The following is an 18,803-nucleotide window of genomic DNA, read 5'->3' on the forward strand; positions in this document are numbered from 1 at the left end:
AAAGATGTATGTGATTAGAAAAAATCATTTCTGATCATACTCAGTAGGTACCTACAGATATTTTTAGTAGTACCTAATGAAGTTTCTCATTCATGACATCACACTGCACCTTCTCCTTACCTAGTTTTGCAAACATAGGGGATGCAGCTGTCAGGTACTTGCCAAGACAATTTGTTTGAGGTAGATTATAAGTGTCTCATTAAAACATATACAGCACAATACCTCAGGAAAAAAAGCTGGCCTCATTAGCATCAGGAACAGCAAAGTCATGGCTGTGAAAAAAGATTAAGAATTTACCCATTTTAATGCATCTCCACAATCACTGGATTAGCGTTGCCATATTGACCATAATAGTGGTCCATCTAGTTCACATTATCCTTTTTCCAGCAATCACCCAGGACCTGATATATCAGAAGAACTTTTAAATGATTTTTATACTGGACAAGTATGGAATGTTCTGCCCATAGGGGTAATTTTTTTCTAACCCCAGGCATGTAGAGATTGCTATATACACTGAAGCATGAATACTTATATGATGCTTATATAATACTTCAGCTCACAGAGGCTGAAAGGACAAAGAATGTGGTTGTCATGGATGAGCTAATCTACCCAGACATCTGCTGGGCGGATCAGTCAGCCAGGTCTGAAGACTCACGTAAGTTTTTACCCTGCATACAGGACCTCCATGCAACCCAGGACATACACAATCCCACCAGAGGAAATGCCTTGCTGGACTTGGTCCTTGCCACAGGCAATGACCTGGTGGGGGATATGCAGGTACTCAACTACCTAAGAGTTACTGACCATCGTAAGCTGGAATTTACTATCCAGTGCAGGGTGGTGAAAGCAAACAGTAAGGCAAAAATCCTTGACTTCAGGAGGGCCAACTTCAATGAGCTAAGGAAATTAGTAAGAGAGACATTGGGGACTCAGAGCATCAATGAGATGGGAGTCCAGGATGGGTGGCTGTTCCTTAAGGAGACAATCCTCTGAGCTCAGAGGGAGTCAGTCCCAAAACGAACCAAAAGGGGGCAAGAGTGCTAAAAAGCCCCCTTGGCTCAGTAAAGGCATCCAGGAGGGCCCGAGGGCGAAAAAGGTGGCGTGCAATCAGTGGAAGCAAGGGGCTATCACCAAGGAGTATTACACCTCCGTTGCTCGTGATTGTAAGGAGGCAGTTAGGAAGCCCAAGGCAGAGATGGAACTAGGGCTGGCGACCAGAATTCAGGGTAATAAAAAGTCCTTTTTCAAATACATAGGGAGCAAGAAGGCGGCACCAGGTAATATGGGGCCCCTACAGGACAGGTTTGGCAATCTGATGATTGCAGCAAAGGAAAAAGCTGATCTCTTCAACAAGTTCTTTGCCTCCATATTTCTGAGCAGGGACCTGGACAACTCTCCCACTAGGATTATGGACAGGCTCAGGAGACACGATGCCATGCCTAGGGTCGGAGACAATCTAGTTAGGGAACTTTTGGAGGGGCTGGACATGTTTAAAATCAGCAGGTATGGATGCTCTTCATCCAAGGGTACCGAGGGAATTGGCAGAGGTCATAGCAGGGCCCTGGGAACAGCTGTATGCACTTATGGTGCTCTGGCCAGGTCCCAGAGGACTGAAAAAGGGTCACTGTGGTCCCCATTTACAAGAAGGGGAGAAAGGAGAACCCAGGTAACTATTTGTCAGTTAGTCCCACCTTGGTACTTGGTGTCACGGGATGGAGTCCTCAAGGATGGCCATGATCTCCTAAGGCCCCTCGACCATGCCAATTCAGATGGATGTCCTCTTTTCTCACCCGCCACGTCTTGATGTAAAAATGTAATATAGGGAGGCTGCCTTCACTTCTGGTCAGACACGGTCCTGATGGACTTCCCTAACCCCATGGGTCCCAGACCCCTTGTGGGTCCCACTTCAAAATAGGTGTCCCCAGACACCCCAGCCTTATGGGCTATATAGGTGGCTCTGACCACCCCTTTACCACACCACGAGCCTCGCAGATGGCATTAACGTTGTCTGGTATGGGCCTTGATATGAATTGGCCCCCTTGTTCTCTCTAGGCTCTTCGCAGCTCTGTCTCTGCTCCTCACTGGCACCTGGGCTCTCTGCGGACCCTAGTTCCATAGATTTCATAGACATTAGGGCTAGAAAGGACCTCAGAAGATCATCGAGTCCAGCCCCCTGCCCAAAGGGCAGGAAGTCAGCTGGGGTCATAGGATCCCAGCAAGATAAGCATCCAATTTACTCCTGAAGGTGTTCAATGTAGGTGCTTGAACCACCTCCAGTGGCAGGCTGTTCCAGACCTTGGGAGCTCAGACAGTAAAGAAATTCTTCCTTATGTCCAACCTGAAACAGTCTTGTAGTAGTTTATGACCGTTTGACCTCATCATCCCTTGGAGTGCTCTGGTGAACAAACATTCCCCCAGATATTGGTGGTCACCCCAATAAACTTATAGGTGGCCATCAGATCACCCCTGAGCCCACGCTTTTCCAGGCTAAAGAGCCCCATGGCTCTCAGCCTGTCGTCGTAAGTTCTGTTTTCCTGACCTCTGATCACACGCGTGACTCTTCTCTGGACTCTCTCAAGCTTCTCCACATCCTTTTTGAATTGTGGAAACCAAAACTGGATGCACGGTACTCCAGCTGCAGCCTCACCAAGGCCGAGTACAAGGGGAAGAATGACGTCCTCGGGATTTGCTCGAGAAGCATCTATGGATGCAAGCCAGCGTTTTGCTTGCTTTACTAGCTGCAGCATCGCATTGCAGGCTCATGTTCATCTTGTGGTCAATGATGACCCCCAAGTCTCTTTCTTCTGTAGTGCTAGCCAGCACAGCAGCCTATAAGGATGCTGCAGGTTTTTCTTGCCACGGTGGAAAACCTTGTATTTTTCAGTGTTAAACACCATCAGGTTCTCATCCACCCATTTGCTGAGCCTGTCCAGGTCAGCCTGGATCACCCGCCTATCTTCTGGTATGGATGCTTTGCCCCAAAGTTTGGTGTCATCAGCAAACTTGGCCAGTCCTCTGACTCCAATGTCCACATCATTAATGAAGATGTTGAACAATGTGTCCAAGGACAGAGCCTTGGGGGACCCCACTGGTCACAGGACACCATGATGAGCGACTGCCATCAATTACTACCCTCTGGGTCCAACCATGGAGCCAATTTCCCAGCCAGCAGATTGTGGTGGACCCAAGGCTACAATTGGCCAGTTTCACCAAGAGGTGATCATGGGATACCAGATTGAAGGCTTTTTTGAAGTCAAAATATATGACCTCAATCTCTTCTCCCTTGTCCAGGTGATAGGTCACCTGGTTGTAGAAGGTAATGAGATTGGTCAAGCAAGACCTACCCGCAACAAACCCGTACTGGCTATCCCTCAGGATGTTGGCATTGGCCAGTCCATTAAGGATGGCCTCTTTATTAAACTTTTCTAAGACCTTCCCTGGTGGGCTGATGGACCTATAGTTAGCCAGATCCACTTTCCTCCCTTTCTTGAAGATTGGCACCGCATTGGCCTTCTTCCAGTCTTTAGGCACTTCACCAGAGCACCAGGAGTTTTCAAAGATCCATGCCAGAGGCTGGGCTATGACACTCACCAGCTCCTTAAGTGCCCTGGGGTGTAGATTGTCAGGGCCGGCTGACTTGAAGGTATCCAGCTTCTTAAGGTGTTCCTTCACGAGGTCAGCATTAATGGAGGGCAGGGGATCTCCCTCACCTGGACTGGCCTGTCGCATGGTGGGCATGGGCATCCCATAGGACTGATGAAAGACCGACACAAATAGGTTGGCTTTTTCCTGGGTGTCAGTTGCCCCATCTCATTCAGCAGAGGTTCCAGTGTTGCCCTTGCTTTTCCTCTGGATCCCCCCATGCATCTGAAAAAGGACTTTTTATTGTTCTTGATGCTCAAAGTTAGTTGAAGTTCAGTTGCAGTCTTGGCTTTCCTGGTTTGCTCCCTGGAGGACTGGACCAGGGCAGAATATTCATCCTTGGAGGTGAATCCCATCCTCCATCCTTTGTAGGCCTTTCTTTTTAGCCTCAGGAGGTCTTCTAGATCCCTGGAGACCCAGGGGGGCTGCTGTGCCCCCTTGCTACCTTTCCTCCGAGATGGAATAGACTTAGCTTGTGTATTGAGGATCACTCCCTTGAGGAGCGGCCACTATTCTTGAACTCCCCTCTCCCTGGGGTCATGGTCCCTTAGGGCCTCACTGACAAGCCTCCTGAGCTTGTCAAAGTCGGCTTTCCTGAAGTCAAGGACTTCCGTGTTGCTAACTGACTTGCCAGTTTACCGCGGATTGTGAAGTTGATCAGCTCATGATTGCTGTCATCCAGCTTCCCTTCAATCGTTGAGTTGCTGATTAGGTCATCCTTGGTTGCCAGTACCAGTTCAAGCAGCGCTTTACTTTTTGTCAGCCCATAGACTTCCTGCATCAGATAGAGGTCATCCATGCACGAGAGAAAGCTTTGCGACCACTTGGTTTGGCTGAGTGCTCCTCCCACAAGATGTCTAGGTAATTGAAGTCACCCATGACAACCATGGTCCCGGAGCATGCGGCCTCAGCCAGTTCCTGAGCGAACTCCTGGTCAAACTCTTGACTTCGGGTAGGAGATCTGTAGTAAACTCCCACCGTTGTGATCCCTGTGCCATGTTCCCCACAGTTTTTAACCCAGAGGGTCTCCAGTCATCCACCCTGGTCACCAATATCAGTTTGCAGGGACGTGTAGCTTTCCTTAACATAGAGAGTTACACCCCCACCCCTTTTATCTACATGATCCCTCCTCTACAGGGTATAGCCATCTATACCCATGGTCCAGTCATGAGTGGAGTCCCACCAGGTCTCTATTAGCCCTATGATTTCATAATTGTTTGTATTAAGCAGGAGGACAAGCTCCTCCTGCTTATTCCCCAAGTTCCTGGCATTTGTAAACAGGCACCTTTGCTGGTTCTGGGGTCAGTGCACCCCAAATGCTGCGCCTTCTCTGGCGCCTGGATCTGTGCACCCAAATATTGTGCCCTCTCTGGTGGCAGGGTCTGTGCACCCCAAATGCCATGCCCTCCTTGGCATCAGGGTCCCCACACTGCAGTGGGGCCCCACTGAGGCCTCCTCCTTCCCCAAATAGTCTCACCCAAACCACCGGTCTTATAAAACTACAACCAAACAATCCCACGAGCTATAACATAATACCAACTGCATAAGGTGTGCTCTGCTCTTTTCTATTACTAGGAGCAGAACTTAGTTAGGCCTCTTCCCTTCACTTACTCTACAAGGGCTCCTTCCCCCTTGGCCACCTGCAAAGTACTGCCCTCCCTATCTCCAGCCTGGGGTTTATATGGGCCCAGGGCCCTCCCCCTTCTGGTCAGCTGACCATGTGTAGGTGAAGGCTAATTTGCCCTCTGACTTGTTGCCCTGGTAATCTGCACCTGGGCCTCTGCCTCTCTTTTTGGGTCCTCTCCCAGGCAGTTTCTGCTCTTCTAGGAGCAGGGCATCTTAGTGCTCTGTGACACTTGGAAAGACCTTTGAGAAAATTATCAAGGAGCACATCTGCAGGGGCTCAGCATGGGAGATAATGCTCAGGGGCAACCAACATGGGTTCATTGGAGGCAGATCCTGCCTGACTAACCTTGCTTCCTTTTATGACCAAGTCACAAAGTCCTTGTATGCATGCTTTGAGGTGGATGTCATCTACCCGGACTTCAGGAAGGCCTTTGAAACTGTTTCTCACCCCATTCTAAGATGAACTAAAGGGCCTGAATCTATTCAGCCTCCACAAGAGAAGATTGAGAGGGGATCTGGTGGCCATCCAAAAACTCACCAAGGGGGACCAGCAAAAAAATAGGTGAGGCTCTGTTCCCTCCGGGCACCACCTGGGATAACAAGGAATAACGGCCACAGATTGACTGAGAGTAGGTTCAGGTTTGATATCAGGAGGCATTACTTTATGGTTAGGGCTTCCAGGCTCTGGAATGGGCTCCCAAGGGAGGTGGTGCTCTCCCCGACCATGGGGGTCTTCTAGAGGAGGTTGGATAGATATCTGGCTGGGATATTATGATCCCAGCACTCATTCCTACCCAGGGCAGGGGGCCAGACTTGATGATCTGTTCAGGTCCCTTCTGACCCTAGAAACTATGATGCTATCTAAAGTAACTGTGGAGGCTCTCAGCATGAACGAGACATGCTCCTGGCAGCTGGGGGGGGCACAGCAGCAGGAATACAGTGGCAGTGGCAGGAGCGTGGTGGCAGTAAGCTGGGAGCTCCTGCAGATGCCACCGGTGCTGTTGGCAGAAGGGGGCAGGGGGTGGCAAGCACCAACCAGGGGTTGGCAGCCACCCACAGATGCTGCCAGGAACAGCAACGTTGGCTAGCAGTGAACTCTGGCCACCCGCAGATGCCACCGGTGGTGTCAGCAGTGGGGGTGATGAGCGACTACTGCCTGCAGTTGCCGCCAACACCGTCAGTGGTGCCTTTTCATAAGGTGTGCACCACCACACTCAGGGGGTGCATGTGCACCCCCCGACGTGTCACCAGTGGCTCTCAGCGACAGTACAAGGCTGCAGTCTGATTCCACTTGTGCAGACCCCTCTGGCTCCACAGAGTCCCACTAAAGGAGCATAGGGGTCAACTAGTAGAGTCAGTTGTAGGAATGGGGCCAGTGTGTTTCATCCTTTTATAAAAAAATTATATTAATGAATCCAAGAACATATTTGCTACAGTGAGTTCAATGGGTTAATTATGTATTATGCACCTTTACAGATTAACTAAATAAGATATATCTATGTCTTATTGCTTATTACTTCACAGTTCATTGTTCCCAGGTACCACAGTTTACACGTGTGCATAAGCAACCTGTAAAGGGATACAGAGGGGCACGTGCCCCCACCACCCAAGATTGACTACCACCGAAGCAGCTGCTGGCTTCTATGGGCAGTTGCTGCCTGTACCCACCTTCCCCTTGCTGCTGACATGGCTGGCAGCAGCTGTGGGCAGTCCCCTCTCAACACTCCCACCTCCTCCACCACCAACACTGGGAGGTCCCCACTCGCTGCCATGGTGCCCCACCCCAGTCTCTAGGGCCACCAGTTGTTCATGCATGTATGCCCAGATTGCAGCACACTGACCAAGGAGTCAGCTTGCCAGCCCAGAGCTGCTCTGACCAGACTCAGTGTGCTGTGGAGGGGCTGGCTGGGTCATAAGGGTGCTTTGGCACAGAGCTAGGCAGTAGGCAGCCCCTGCACTGAAGCATCCTTGGGCCCCCACAGCTGTCTCAGCATCTACATATGTGCTGCTGCAGAATTTATTGGTTTTGTACATAGGGATACATGTGTAGACACTGATGCGTTTACTGTGCAGTTAAGTAGTCAACTGCCCAGTAAACAACTTATGTAGACACATCCAGTTAGTCTGTAGGGCCAGACATTACACTTTTACTGGTATAAGTGATTGGAAACCAGTATATACCTGTAACAAAACAGAAGTTTGGCACATACTGGGCATGTCTACACAAGACCCTATGTTGCCATAGCTTGTTGCTACTGCAAAGTAGAGTCAGAAACAGCCCATAAGGTGCCAGGACAGCACAGTACGAGTAGTTACTGTGTGTTGACTTAGAAAATAGCATTTAAAGGTTTTCTTTTTTGGGAACTTGCTTATAGGTGTTGTGACAGGGGCCAAGCTCAGGATCGAGTCTCAGGTTGGCCTGCTTGCCTGTCTACATAGGGCAGTCTACCTAGTCTCACCTACCATGACTTCGCTATTCCCATAACTGGTGGTATAATGCGGGAGGCTGCCCATTCTATGCTTTGATGCCAGGGGGAGCTATCCATGGCTCTGTACCATGGCCCATGCCTCACAGATGGCATCCAAATTGTAATCATATCCCAGCCCCTAACACCAGCCTCTCTCATTGGGCTCCGTGCCCCTCACCCCACATACACAGTTGGGGCTCCTAGCCTTTCACTAGGCTCCACGCCTTTTCCCAAACTCTGGGCTCCTTGCCCCTCACTCTCTCTGGGCACCTTCCCCAGCTCTGGATGCCCTTGGTCCTGCTGACCTCCTTGCCAGGTTGCCCACTAGGATGTGGGAGCTGGGGTTGTGAGGACAGGCACCTCATCTTTCACTGGGGAGGTAACTGGCCTGGGATTTCTTGGGTGCTGTCCCACCATGAACATCCCCACCAAGCCATCCATCCCCAGCAGGGTGCAGTTTCAGGTCATGCCCATCACTGAGGCCTTCTGTTCCCCATAGCCTCACCCTTACCTCCAAGGTGCTCCAGGAGCAGCTCAGCCTGATGTTGCCTTCTTGGCTGCTCAAGACAGACTGGTGCCTCCCTGATCTATGTTTGAAAATGGCCGCCCTCATCAGGCACCTGGCAACTGCCTGCTCCAGCCCTTAAAGTGGCAGGCACTAAAGGTGCACTGCCACAGGTGTATATATATTAGAATGGTTCAGGATGGGCAGCAGGAGTTAACTGATTTCTGAAAAGCCTGAGTCTCACATACAGTGTTTCACACAGCCTTCAAAGCAGACAGGCTGTCTAACACAACAAGACCCATGGATATACATACAGCCTGGGAAAGAGGAGGGCATGTACCATACTGTTCCATAACATGAGATAAGGGCAGCACCAGCTAACAAGGCCCCACAGCAGAGGAGCCTGAGTCCTGGTTTTGTGGGAAAAGACCAAATTAGCAGAAGGCCCAGAAAGACCAAATTAGCGTGTGTGCATGTGATGAGCTATGCAGACATGTGACCACAGAGAGAAACCAGCCAGCCAGAGCCATGGATCAGCAGTCATCAGGAGGCAAGGAGACTATAAAAGCAAAGACTTGAGAGTGACAAAGGGTCCCTCCCCATCCCACCTGGGTCCCTTCCTGTCCTTCTCCTCAAGAAGGGTCCCTGTCTCCATCCCCCAAGACCACCATGGACAGAGGGCACACCACCAACCTGTCTCATCACCCCACAGGAGTGGGGACTGTGGGCCTCAGCATCCCACCTCCAGACTGCCAACATCTGATGCCTAAGAGAGAGCCTCAGAGTGAAGACTCTGTCCTGGCCAGATGGACTTTGAATCTGATGACAGCCCTAAGACTTGGTAGATATATAGAATTGCTTGATTGTTTGTATTGTTTCTTTTATGTTATCATTGTGTATCAATAAAATTTGCCTGTTATTGAATGGAAAGGTCATGGTCAGTCTGAGGATGGGTATCCCCTCCCCCCCGGAAAAAGGCATCTGCATCCTAAATCCAGAGCCAACACTATGCAGTCATTTAGTACTTGCTTTAATTTCAATTGAAGTAAAAACTGCACAGTCAGGCGCACATGTAGACCCACAGACTGGTTTAAAAATGGTGGAACCCAGTTTAAGATTTGCCCTCCTCCCCCACCTCTTTATCCTCTCCCCACAAAAGAGTGAATGTGTTTTCTATTCACTGCCAATTTAAGCTACGCTGCTTACAGAAAACCACATCACTTAAATCAATTCCACCTCGGGCTTTTTGAATGTCTATACCTAGCCTAAAGGTGCATATCTACCCTGCTTTCTAATTGATTTCAGACTAACACAGCTAACAACATCTTTCATAGATAACCATCTTGTTTTTGTGGGTAAATGCAATTTTCTTTCTTGATACCATTAATTATTTTATATGTCTCTTTCAGGTCCCCATTTAGCTCCTGTCCCAACAGTCCAATCTTTTCAAGACCAGCCTCTTCAGCCCTTTCATCTTTTTCATTTTCCACATCTAAACTCCATATTTTTATGGTATATACTTTTCAAGACAGTGGATGCTGACACACGTGAGGAAGAAAACCAACAGGCTCTACTGGAAGCAGCACCACATTGCTTTGATCTGGCTCTGCAGCATCTGTAGAGAACAGGCACTTCAGCAGAGCTTTTTGGCATTTTTAACTAAAGCTGACTCAATCAGCTATAAGAAAAAAAAGTGCCAAAAAAAGCCCCACTAAAGCACTCAATCCTTACAGATGTTGGGAAAGCCAGGTTCAGTTAACACACTGACTCTCCTGGCCATGTGCTGAGCTCAGCGTGGGAACATACCAAGTTTAAAGTAAAGAGCCATGGCTGGTGGGGAGGTTTCCAGGTCTGCAAGCAGCCAGTGTGACCAAAGATGAGTGCAATATTCCACTTAAAATGATATTGTGAATTAATATGATGACATAATAGTTCAATATTGCTTTGTACCTTTTTCTTTATCCTAGCATGTTACTTCCTTTTTTAACTACTTCTATACATTAAGTTTGAATATGCTCCTACTGAAGTCAGGTAGAATCTTTCCACACTAGGAAAGAGTTAAGCCCTTATAGGCAAGGTGGGCTCCCCACATAATTCCTACATGCTGGTACAAACTAAGAAATGTAAGAGGTGACAGGATGTTTTATCAAATACAAACACAACAACATAGGAATCCAAGAGCTGAGAGGGAGAGAAAGAGAGAGCGTGAGAGACAGAGAAAAACAGGTCAGACAGGTGATCACCTGGAATAGTAAAAAATGCTGTTGCCCTTAGAAAGCAGTGTAAGATGTCCATATATAGGTTAATGTAGAAGGAAGTACAGTATAGAAGACATGGTAACAGCCTGGCATATGGGACATCATCCCTGGGGAATCTAGAGCAAATGGGCAAAGGAAGTTTCGCTGTTGTGTGAAAAGGTAAGACAAATGTGTGTGGAATTTCCAACTAGGATGCAATAAAAAAAAAAAAAATCTAGGGTTATAAACTGGAACAAGATGCAGAGGTTCTTTGCTAGTGTGAGCTGATCTGTGGGAGCCAGCCAGCATGGGGCAGCTAGATCCCCCTCGCTAGCCCAGTTGTAAGTATTCCGATCAAATACTTGTAACTGTAATTACTATTATAACACTTATCTAACATCTAGTTGGTATTTTGTTACAGTATTTTAGTGTATTGATTTTAAGTAACTACAACTTATATTGGCTTTTGGATTTAATAAAGGTATTTTAGCTGAATTAACTGGCTGGGTCATTTGAATTCCAACACTATATAACTCACTTTTAGCAAACTTGGCAGTGAAGAGCATTTTGCTCTATATAAACACCAATGGCACATTGTCTTCCAATATCTGGCTAAGGCAAACATCTTTTTTGTGCTGCAGATGAGAAGACAATCACATTGTGCAAATACTTCATCGGGTGCCCTTTCCTCCAGCTTCCTGTGCAGTATTTGTACTGACTATGGCAAATAGATGACCCTACTTTGGAGCTGACACTACTAACAAAATTAGAAAATAGGAAAACAGGAGATGAGAATTAATGTTCCTTTTGGAAATATTACTGGGATTAATTTATTTCAGAATTCTGTAAGGGTTTCCAAACACCATAATGAAGGACATCCTAAAAATATAATCATAACTCACAACCAAATCATGTAAAGACTCTTAAACAACAAATATATTCACAGTATGACAAAGGCAGCTAATTTGTACCAAATTGCTTACTCTGGTGTCTAGCACAGGTGTTCCTATACAGAAAACTAACTTTTCTCAGCTCAAAAATATCATTTATGAAGACAGTGAAAGACTCATTAATGTAAAAAACTTTGCTAGAAATAGTATCTAAGGCAGCTTAGATTTTAGGCTTAGTTAACCTAATTGTCTTTTGACTAACAGAGCAGGTATGCTTATTCTGACACTGTATATCATGTTGTATTTCATAATAGCTTGGAAAATATAATGACTTTAATTCATTTCTATTTAATTTGCTATAATCTGAAGGAAAAAAACCAAAAAAAACCCATACCAACATATTTAAGTTTTTCCTTTTAACAGGTTTGAGGAAGAAAACCGTCTCTCTTACAAACTACTGTTTAAGATAAGCTTGCACAATTAGCTACAAGGTCATTCAGATCATCTAAACTTATGAGTATTTTCCTTAAACTACCATTTTTTGGTAAAGCTATGATTGCATGGGACCTCAAGATATGTTTCTTAAATGTCAAAAGCATGCAATGTCCAGTAACCTGCTCTGTTAAAAGTCAGTGGGAGTTTGCCATTCACTTTAGTGAAAAAAAGGCTGAGCCACTAAGGCTCCCTCTACACATACAGGTAAAGGTATGATGGGATCTAATGTGTGATCCATACAGTTGGACCGCCCACCACCCCATACACGCATGACAGGAGGTGCAATTCTGGGCTTAGAATTGCACATTAGATCCCATCACGGCTCATTGCCCATGCAGGGAGAACCCAATCCTGGGCTCCCCCTACATGGGCAAGAAGCTTGCTCCTGCATCTGGGAGCTCCCTCAGCTGTGAGGAGCTGCCAGCTGTGAGGGCACCCCATATACGCTGCAGCTGGGAGTTCAAATGCCACAATCTCCTAGCTTTGGGAGTTTCACGCACCCCTGGACTGGGAGATCATGGCAGCTGCAATCTTTCAGCCCTAGGGGATCCATGCATCCCCAGGGCTTGGAGATCACAGCCATGCCTCTTGGCTGCCAGGACCCAGCTGGGCCCTCGCATCAGGAGGTGTACTGCCAGGACCCAGCAATCGCAGCTGTAGAACTGTGGGCCCAATCAGCTGCAGAGTGCTGCCAGGACCCCGAGTTGGCAGCTGTGGGGGCTGAAAGTCCCTTAGCTGTTGGACTCTCAGCCCTGATTAGGCATGATGTACCCCTATCAGCTGCTGGCACTCCCAGCCACAGGGTAGACCTGCTATACATACAAATTAAAGCAACCAACTACAAAGTTAGTACACATTTTTGAGATCTAACTTTAAAGCTAGTTGGAGTTTTTATGTCATGATAAGCACTTTGCATACATAACTGGTCTGAAGATAACAGTGCAATTAACTAGTTAATTACGCAGTACCTGTAATCTGTAGAGCTGGCCTAAGTTTGCACATTTAAAAATTATAACCCATCTTGTCTTGAGCTCTGCAAGCTCTGTAACTTTCTGGAACTCGTGTGGAGAAAAGCTTTTTACCCTTTTGCAAGGATCTCACAAAAGATAAGAATCCTAATGTGCTTCACTTCCCATCTAAAGGTGAAGAGGGAGATTTAATGACATCATGGTACAATTATAGCTTAAGGCTTTTCTCATCCTCAGATCTGGACTAAGGAGAGCTACAGTAAAACTAGTGAATTGTCAACATTCCCAAATGAATTAATGCCAGGGTTTTGCCATTAAAAAGAATCTACAATAAAGAATTCTTATAGCATTATGAAATTCTGTTAGCCCTGCAAAATCTTATTATTCAGGGGTTTAAAAAAAAAAAAAAAGCGATAAAACAAAATGCTGATTGAGAAATGCTTAATCGCATTTTTAAGGAAATCTTCAGCAAGGGGTCATTTTGGTGAAGTAATGAATGCCTTGAAAGCCTATCACAGTTGTGGTGACTGTTCAAGCAGATATAACTTGTGCTGAAGGTCCCTGGACTTGTAAGTCCTAAAGGAGTAGGTTGGCAATGGCAGTTTCATACAGTCTTTTTTGCCCATGTTCAGGAAGGATGAATTTGAGCTACAACAAACGCAAAAGGGACATTAAGATGAATAAGAGAATGGTTAACACAGTTTATATGGCATTTAAAAGAGTTTGGCTTGTTTAGCTCAGCAAAATGAAGGTCGAGAGAACTTGATTGTTCTCTATAAATATATCAGGGTCAGAGAGGTGAACACTAGGAAGGAATGTCCCAGAAATGGGACAAAAACAAGTGGGTATAAACCAGCCATAAATAAAGTTGACCTGGAAATTAAAGTAAAATTTCTAATCAGAAGAGAAGTGAGATTCTTGACGGCCTTCCAGGAAGACAAATTGGGGGCTAGCTAGAGTTAAAAAGCAGCTGGATATGTTTATGAGGAGTGTTATACGGCATGATATACAGCAGGGGACTAGACTTGACAGTCCAGGAGATCCCTTCTAATCCTCTGTCTCTAAGAGCAGGACTTGTATGTAAGAGCAATTCTCCAGGATGTGGCTCTCTCCTGTGCAGGGAGAAAGCCAATGGCTATATCCATCCTTGATGGAGATACATCTATCACAGAAGGGACAGAATTTGAAATCTGAAATTTTAAAGAATGTCTTGTGACCAAGTGCCTTTCTTAATTCCACAAGGAGTTGCTGATAGTTTTCTTCTTTTCATTTATTAAATGGTCAATTCAAGAAAACAGGAATTGCACAAATGAAGTTTTCTTAATAGAAAGTAGCTGAAAAATTACTTGAAATCACTTAAAAAGGCAGCAGGTTGATCAGAGACTAAGTTTTATCTTGCTGTAAGGGTAGTATGAGGGAAATGAAAGAGATTTATGGTCACTCTGCTCTTTCTGTAGTTCCACAGAGCACAAAGAGGCACAAGGCACTCTTGGCCCCAACAGACACTGAGAATCTTCTCTGTCCTGGACAAGAACCTGATCTTATATACTACAGCAGGTTCAGGGTTAATACTTAGCTCAACCAGTCAACTTAAGTCTCCCACACCATACATTTATTCCTGGGCACTGTTGCTGTACTGGAATCAATGTAAACCAGCCCTCGAAACACACCCATAACCAGAGCTCATACAGGGCAACTCACAGTCCTGAGGTCTCTCCCCAGAATCCTAAAAGGTACTGCTTGTTTCATGCTGCTCCCTCAGTGCCATAGTGCAGTCTTTCTTCTCTCTCCTGCATGAGTTCCCTCTTCTTATCTCACGGTGCTGCTGACTCCAGCCTTGGATCTTTTGCAGACCCTGAGAGAGTCCTTGGCTTGGTTCTGCTGCCACTAGCCAAGCACCCACTCTCTCTTTTAGTCTTCTCCTCCTGGCTCCTCTCCCTAGGAGCCTTTAACTTCCCATGGCCAGCTAAGCATCGTCTGCTAGTTCAGGTCTCCTAGGCAGCCTGCAATCACTCCTGACTGACTACAGCTGGCTGTAGTCTCTGCAAGCCTGCAGACTCCTCCAGCTTAGAGTGTACAGTCTGTTGCAAGTCTTTGCCAGCCAGCCTGCTACATATACCTACATGCATGCACTCCTGCAGTGGAGTCCACAGACATATATTTGAAGAAGGACAAATAATGACTGTTCTGAAAAAAAAATATAAAAATGAAAGCAAAATAAAGTCTAATCTTTATTCACAAGCCAAGAACTTTTTATACTACAAGCAGCCTTCAAATATACAATATTAAAGTTTAGTAGATTAGTAAATCATGGCCCCAGTCAGCCACCCTTACTCACAATGTCAATCCTTCTCCAAACAAGCATCACCATTGAAATCATGCAATTTTTTTGCATGATTTACAACCACTGACATGAGTAAAGATTGCAAAATTTTGTGGCAAACGTTATGTTAGAACTGTTTGTTATATAACAAACAAATATTGTAATATAGTTTGGTATAAAAAAAAGCAAAGTCCTCTCTTTCCCCCCCAGTAAAATCATTTACATAAAAAATTCACTAATGTTTCTAGCCCTACTGCCAACTCTTGAACTTGCCATTATTAGTTACAAATATCTGCATGATTTCCTTGTTTGTATTAGCTAGGAAAATTATGCTTCTGAAAAATATCAAAACTTTCATTTTCCCTCTAAAAAAAGTCTAAAATATCTATCTTTATGTTGATAAACCCACATTTTTGCACTTGGAAAAACAGCAAGATAATACCTAAGAAAAATATCAGCTTAAAATAGCATCTTTTGCTTTGTTGATTCTCCTCATTTACAGGCTTTTTGCCCTATTCCCATACATTTCTACTCCAAAAAGCATTACTATGTAATATTCACTTTGAGGCACCTCAACGGAAGGGGTAAAAATGCAATCATAACATAACTCTAGATTTGTAGTATATTGAAAAACAAAACAAAACTAAGGAAGAGACAGTCACAACTTGGAATGTGTCTTAATTAAAAAGATGTAAGTTTGTGTGGCTTTGTTTATGTTTAAATTTTGTTCCATTTTACTCCTCTCTTTATTCCCTAAAACATTGGCAATCTGTCAACATCCTGCTTGATTCACACCTAGGAATCATCCCATTGTTCAAACACACTTTTGTAATAGCAATATTGCAAGCAACATAGTGAGATACAACATTAACATTGCAGCTCTGAGTGAGGCAAGACAAGTGGATGAGGGTTAGCTGAGGAAAGAGGGTGGAGGCTACGTCTTCTGGAAGGGGAAACCAGCCCAGGACAGACACATTCACGACATCAGGTTCACCATCAAGAATCACCTTGTCAGTCAACTTATGAAGCTCCCTGTGGGCATTAACAAACATCTTATGACTTCAGACCTACTTAAATCATTCAAAGTGTTTTTCACAACCAGCACACAGAGACAATTTTGTGGGCATTTCATTGAAGTACTTCCCCCTGCTGCTGATTGGTGGAGGGACCCCAGCAGCCCCATTCCTCGCCACTAATTGGCACCAAAATACTTTCGCTTTCCTGACTGGCATCTTCACTTAGTCTACATCACTAGCTCTCAGTAGCTCTCACTCAAATCACATGCTCTACAGCAGCAGTGATTGCCATGCTTTCTTTATATTCCAGTAAGCATTTTCTTTTTGGATTGATTCTGAAGGAAATTGCGGCCAATGCCATTTTTGCCCCAATCATGAAAGTCACTGTTTTTCTCAGTCTCCACAAAAATCACAAAACCACAATTTAATTAGTTTCCTACTTAAATGCTCCTCTGTCTTAAGCTCAGCAGCAATCAGTCTGCCATTATCATCAGCCTGTACACCCCAACACATGATACTGATGATGATGCCAAAAAACTCCAACCTTAACAAACTACTAACTGACACTTGCAAGGAGAACAAGATCATTATCCTTGATGACTTCAACACCAGAGTCAAACGTGACTTCTAACTGTTGAGTGGCACCAGTGGGCAGGAAGGAGTAGGGTAAACCAACTCTAATGGCATCCTTCTCCTGAGAAAATGTGCACAGTATAGTCTTGTCATCACGGATACTATCTTTAGATAGTAACAAATACAAGACCACCTGGAGACACCCTTGCTCTAAGCACTGGCACCTCCTCAACCCACCCACAACCCCCCAACACTGCTTCCCCCCAAACCCCACTTTCCCCTCACAAATCTCACACACTGCAAGCCCACCCAGCCACATGAGATGGGACAAGACCTGCTAGAAGTAGTTGTAGCTGCAGGGGCAACTGCCACACTGCAGCCCTGCCCCGTGCCCACACCAGTGCTGGAACATGTGGCCCCAGCCTGGGTGGGGTTCCTGGTTCCAGAAACCACAAGGGAGTGGTGATGGGCTGGGGGAGGGGTGGAGGTAACAACTGGGGGTTAGGGGTGGGGGAGAGCTCCAGGTAGGAGAGACCACCACAGCCAGGCTTCGAGACCCCCTGACCCCTGGAGCAGCCTGGGGGGGAGAAGGGGGCTGGAAGGGAAGTGACTTGACCAGCCTAGTCCCTAAGCCCCAGTTGAGGACTTCCCAGGAACAGCATGGGGATTCGTGGGGCCTGGGCAGAGGCGCAGAGAGCAGAACAGCAAGGGCTGGCACTGTTCAGAGCCATAAAGCAGTGAGTGGGAAAGCTGCAGCTGGACTCGTGTCCTGGTGTTAGGACAGAGCTGCTGCCGGGAGGGGGCTAGTGGGGGCAGGTAGGGGCTGCAGGTCAGGAGGAGGGGACTGGGGGGGGGGGCTATAGGTTGAGAGTGAGGGGCAAAGGGGGCAGGGGCAGCTCTGATTTTTCTATGTTAAAAAAACCAAAAGCAAACACCAAAGTGTATAGATATTTAGAATTTTTATTATTATGATATATGCACTGGTCGCTTCCAAATTGCTTTAAAATTGTAAATATATCAATAAAATATTGCCCAACTGATCTCTATATAGTAGTGTTTCATTTTAATAATGGAAGAACATGGATTTGGGGTACTTTAATGAGAGAATTTGGGTTTTTTATGAAAGAATCTGCAATTTTAAAACAGGGAATACCAGGATCTCTGCTGGTAAGACAAGTGGCTAGCCCTGGGCAGAGGAGAGGGCCAGCACTGGCATTGGCGATGCATAGGAGATGCACATGGGTGCACATGCAGCAACGCTGCACAGATGCTGCCAGCAGTGTCTGTGGGTTGTCACTGACCCTTGGTCGGCGTTCCACCCCTCCCCCCCGCTGCCAGCAGCACCAGTGGCATCTGCAGGAGCTCACCACTCGATGCCACCATTCTCCCACCTCTGCCAGCTGCACTCTGCCTTCCCAGCTGCTAGGGGCACATGTCATTCATGAGCAACAGGAACCCAACTGGAGGGCAGATGAAGTGGCTCATCTGCCCTGCAAGCTTTGATAGTTCCAAGTGGGTCACTGCAATAAGCACATCTTCTGGGCAACAGCTGCCCAGATGGCAGGGCAGGGGCATCAGAAGATACGACAGCAGTGCTGCCCAAAGACCAACCATGCAGACACAAGCCACTGGCAGCTTGCCCAGAATTGCAAGAGGCTCTGCTGCAGTGCCCATACCACAGCTCAGGCAACTGTGTGGTCCCCATCTGAGTCTGGCAGGCGTGCAACCATAGGGCCACAGGTCCAAGGGAGCAGGTGCTGTAACAGGTGACAGCAGGTCACAGCCAGGCAGCAGCCCCCACTGCCAGACTGCTGCAGTGGGAAGAGGGTGCAAGGAACACTCTAGGTTAGGGCCACTTCAGCAGTCCAGCTGGCAAAAGGGGCTAATGTCCAGATACCAACTGGCTGGGCCTCAGAAGCTCCCTGAGCTGCTCATCAGGTGTTGGCCCCGGCCTCTAGCTCCCCCTGGCTGAAGATCTGGGAGGAGCTGGGCAGGGTCAGTTTGCCCACAGTGGCACAATTTGCCCCACACACAGGGCATGTTCAGACATGTGTGCTGAG

General features: G+C 46.6%; 1 long non-coding RNA gene across 1 annotated transcript in view; it reads left to right on the forward strand.

Moving 5' to 3' along the window:
* The first annotated feature begins 10,467 nt into the window (after window positions 1-10,467).
* Window positions 10,468-18,803, forward strand: part of LOC149869515 (uncharacterized) — a 42,936-nt gene continuing 34,600 nt past the window's right edge. Inside the window, exon 1 of the long non-coding RNA XR_016441104.1 lies at window positions 10,468-10,658. This is a non-coding gene — a long non-coding RNA (uncharacterized LOC149869515). The remainder of the gene's footprint in view (window positions 10,659-18,803) is intronic.

Source organism: Crocodylus siamensis, chromosome 3 (genome assembly GCF_052110815.1).
Source record: "Crocodylus siamensis isolate JL-2025a chromosome 3, ASM5211081v1, whole genome shotgun sequence".
Taxonomy (NCBI): domain Eukaryota; kingdom Metazoa; phylum Chordata; order Crocodylia; family Crocodylidae; genus Crocodylus; species Crocodylus siamensis.